Raw genomic sequence first — 4713 nt, 5'->3', positions numbered from 1 at the left:
GTAGCCTTGGCTGTCCTGGACCATGGCTTTGTAGATCATGCTGGCCTCGAACTCACAGATATCCGCCTGTCTCTTCCTCCCTGAGTGCTGGTGTATGCCTTTAATCCCAGTGATGGAGGAGGCAGAGGCAGGAAGATTTCTGTGAGTTTAAGGCCAGCCTGGTCTACAGAGTGAGTTCCAGGACAGCCAAGGCTATAGATAGATAAGAAAGAAAAACAACTCCTGAAGCCAGACAGAGTGGCATATGCTTGTAAATCTTAAACAAGAAGAAGAGCCAAGAAGCTCACTACCTTGGACCACACGATCCTTTCCAGATGAGTCAGCTGCTTGTTTCCTATCTTGAAGGTATGTATGAGAGTAGAGTTCCTGGAAACTACTTCATACACTTACTTAAACTCGGTGACCAGAAGCCAGGCGTGGTGGCACACGCCTGTGATCCCACACTCTGGGAGGCAGAGGCAGGCAGATCTCTGTGAGTTCAAGGCCGGCCTGGTCTACAAGGTAAGTCCAGAACAGCCAAGACTCACAAAGAAACTCTGTCAAAAAAAGTCATTGACCAGAACTTAATTTCATGTCTTTATTTTGCTTTGAGAGGGAGAATTAGTATGACCTTCATTCTAGGTGATTATGTGGCCCTGAAAAAAATAAATGTTTTTTTTTTTTTTTTTTTTTTTTTCTAGAAGAAGCAGACTGGGTATGGAAACAACTGTTGTTCACTGTGACTCCTCAAAAGGAAGGGAACACAGAGTGAAAACTGATAGAGCCTCATGTCACAATATACTATGGTGCAGACAGACACATGAAAATATTGAGGCCTCAGGTAGGGGAATAAGGAGGTAGATTCATTCCAAATCACAGGCTAAAATGAACCAAATGCTTTTCTTGCCCCTGAACTTAGTGGCAGAGCCAGGTTAAGTAGGGCCACCCGTGCTTTCCCTTCCTTCTGCCCCCTTCCAGGGGATGAATGCTTACTGCTTTTCTATGGAATGGCTAACATGAAATGTATCTCCACATTTTGGGCTTTGTTTATTAAATTTAATTTTTTTTTTCTTTTGAGTCAGGGTCTCACTATCTAGTCAGTAACTCCATAGAGAGGCAAACCAGACTGGCCTTGAACTAACAAAGATCCATCCATTTGCCTCTCCCTCCCAAATACTGGGACTACACCCAGCCTAGAATTAATTTTTTAACATCATGATTTGAATGTGTCCTCCCAAAGCTCATGTGTTGAAAACTTAGTCTCTAAATGCAGCAGTGTTTAGAGACCTGACTTTTAAGGGATAAAATCAGGGGATATAGCTCAATTGGTAGAGTGCTTGCCTAACAACCATGAAGCCCTGGGTTCAATTCCCAGCACTGCATAAACCCTTTACACATGCCTGCAATCCCAGCACTCAGGAAGTAGAGGTCCCCTTCAGCTCCACAGCAAGCTCCAGGATGTCTTGGGTTATGGGAGCTCCTGTCTCAACAAACATACAAATGCCCCTATGAATGGATTAGCAGTTATTGTCAGAGTAAGCTGTTGGTTCCCAATGAGAGGATGGCTCTGAGTGCCTACCATACCCATGCCCCTTCACAGGTGCTCTTCTGTATTCAGGGGTATGATGTAACAAGAAGACCCTTGCCCTCGGCAGACCCTTCTGCCCCTAGGGATTTTCATTTCTAAACTATGGAATGTTTCATAAATTTGTGTGCCATCCTTGTGCAGGGGCCATGCTAATCTCTGCATTGATCCAATCTTAGTATACGTGTTGCTGAAGTGAGCATTCGGCCCCTAGAACTCTTAAAATTTCCGTTCTTTACAAATTACCCAGCCTCAGTAGTTCTGTTACAGTAATAGCAAATGGACTGAAGCAGGTTTAAGTATAGCATATTGAATGGAAAGAGTAGAAGTTTATGTAACTTTCCATCCTCCACTTGGTTTTCCCTGTCATGGAAACGGGTGGTCCATTTGTGAAAGCTACTGAGCCAGTAGTGCGGTATTACCAACTCAAATCCATACATTAGCTCAGGGTCCACTCTTCTCTTCCTCCTCCTCTCCTCTGTTCCTCCTCTTCCTCCCCTTCCTTCTCCTCTTCTTTCTTTTCTTCTATCGTCTCCTCCTCCTCCTCCTTTTTTGAGACTGGTTTTATTATGTAGCCCTGGCTGTCCTGGAACTCACTATGTCGACCAGGCTGGTCTTGAACTCACAGACATCCACCTGCCTCTGTCTCCCAAGTGCTGGGATTACAGGCATATGCCAGTGCACCTGGGTTTGGGTCCACTCTTTGTGCCATACTTTCAGGGGTTTTGACAGAGGTTCGATGGCAAGTAGCCATCGCACTGTACAGAATAGTTCATGGCCCTGAAGATTGCCTGTGTTCTATCTAGTCATTCCTTGATCCTTTTTCTCAAATTCTTAGCAACCACTGGCCTTTTACTGACTCCATGGTTTTCATCTCTTATGATGTCATACAGCCGGTATCTATAGTGTGTAGCCTTTACAAACTGGTATTCCTGCCCCACTGTGCTGGGGGTGGGACTCAGGACCTTGTGTATGCCAGGCAGAGGCTTGACCACCGAGATCCACCCCTAGAAACAGCTTGGCATCTTTCTCCCAAGAATTGCACCTGAGATTCCCCTCTCTCTTTTCACGGATTAATACTTGATTTCTTTTTAGTGCTAACTTTCCATTACAGAAGTTTCTTTATTCCCCTTTGAAAGGCCGTCTGCTTGCTTCTGGTAACAAAATGAAGCTGCTCTGGCTGTCCTGTATAGATTTTTGTCTAGATACACATCTTCAACTCACATGCAAAACACCAGGAGACCCAACTGGTAGGCCATATAGTTGAGAATGTTTAATTTTGTAAAAGAAATGTTGGGTCATCTTCCCAAGTGACTGTGGCTTCTTGAGTTCCTGTAGCACTGAGCAGCAGTCATTGATTTTTATCAGCATTTGGGGTCTTAATCATCCTAAGCGCGTTCTTGTTATTCTAGTTTGCATATCGCCAATGACACATGCTACGGAACATATTTCTTATGTTTATCTCTTGTCTGCGTGCTTTCGGTGAGGTGACTTTTCCAGTCTTGCTCATTATGAAGTTGAGTCATTTTCTTACTATCGAGTCTTGAAAACTCTTTGTATATTTTAGACACTAGTCTCCATCACAAAATTTTTTTGAAAAAATATTCTTCAGTCTTAGGAGTTGTCTCTCTCCCTTCTTCTCTTTAGCCCACGCTGGCCTAAAACTTGCTATACAGATGTAAGAATGGGGACAGACACAATACCAAGAGCAGTAGTCTATGAGAGAAAAACTTGTTCTGGGGCAAGAGGATTGCTTGAACCTGAGCAATGTAGTGAGAGCTTACCTGAAAGGGGGGGGGGTGAGTAAAGTGTTTGTTTTATAAGCCTGATGGCCTGAGTTAATCTCAGTTCAGGTCCCTAGAACCACATAAAAAAGATGAGCATGAGCCGGGCACGGTGGGCCTGCCTCTACTCCCGGGACGCAGAGGAAGGAAGATCTCTGAGCTTGAGGCCAGCCTGGTCTACATAGTGAGACTCTGTTCCACACCTCCACCCCCCCCCAAAAAAAAAAAAAAAAGCAGCTGGGTTCAAGTAGTGCAAATATCAGCAATCCCAGCACACCCCTAAATGGAAGCAGAGAGTGGAGAGTCTGTGGAAGTTGTCAGGGACACTAGCCTGGCGCATGCAGATGAGCACATCGAGACACCAGTCTCAATAAGGCCAAAAGGTGAGGACCTACACTTGAGGTTGTCCTCTGACCTGCATGTGTGTGCTGCTGTGGTGTCCCCCCCACCAACAGTGTTTATAAGATTTTACTTTATGCACATGTGCGTTTTGCCTGAAGGTAGGCATATTGTGCACATGCCGTTCTTGAGAAGGCCAGAAGAGAGCATTCAGTTCCATGGAACTGGTTACAGACAGTTGTGACTGGGAACCTAAAACGGGCCTCCCTCAAGAACAGTAGTGCTCGAAACCCCTGAGCCTTCGGTCTAGTCCACAACGCAGGATGTTTTGATGGATTGTACTTCGTTACAATTGATTGGTAAGAGGGCTCAGCAGATGAAGGTGTTTGCCAAGCCTGAGTTCAACCCTGGTAGCTCACACGGTGGAAGGAGAGAAGCAGCTCCTATCAGTCGTCCTCTGACCATGAGTGCCGTGGCACTTGCCACCACCACCCCACAATAAATAATAAATTAATTAAAAAAAATTAAAACTGGCCAACTGTGGTAGTATGTACCTATACTCTCAGCCCTTGGGAGGCAGGGGCTGGAGGATCAGGAGTTCAAGAGCAGTGTGGGCTACATAGTGAGACCCTGTCTCAAAAACAATAATTTAAAACTGCAAAGGACAATTGTTAAGAAGATGAAGCCAGCCTGCCTTTATCAGCCATTACCATAATACCCATGTAACGAAACAACCCTGGAAAGCAAAGGCTTGTGGTAACTCTCTTCTTTCATATGTCTGAAGACAGGCTGGGCTCAGCTATGTTTGGGGCCAACCTGAAGGCTGCTCCAGATTTGTTCCTCATTTTCCTTGGGCCACATTCTAACCAGGGAAGAATGATGGAGGGTAAGACAAGAAACAATATTCTAAATGTCCATTTCCCTCACTTTTGCTAATGTTCCATTGGCTAAAAGCAAGTCTCATGGCCAAGCTCAACGTCAGTGGGCCAGGGACAACTGCTCTTTCCACATGTTCCTGAACAGAAA

At 45.1% G+C, this 4713-nt stretch overlaps 1 non-coding gene across 1 annotated transcript; it reads right to left on the bottom strand.

Moving 5' to 3' along the window:
* Positions 1-1663: 1663 nt before the first annotated feature.
* On the bottom strand, positions 1664-1767 carry LOC129684784 (U6 spliceosomal RNA). Its single transcript, XR_008721393.1, has one exon. It is a non-coding gene; the product is annotated as a U6 spliceosomal RNA (small nuclear RNA).
* Between the last annotated feature and the right edge of the window lie 2946 nt (positions 1768-4713).

The sequence above is a fragment of the Psammomys obesus genome, unplaced genomic scaffold (assembly GCF_907164565.1).
Source record: "Psammomys obesus unplaced genomic scaffold, mPsaObe1.curated_primary_1811, whole genome shotgun sequence".
Taxonomy (NCBI): Eukaryota; Metazoa; Chordata; class Mammalia; order Rodentia; family Muridae; genus Psammomys; species Psammomys obesus.
Note: the sequence above shows the minus strand (reverse complement) of the source record. Positions and strands in the feature narration are given on the sequence as shown.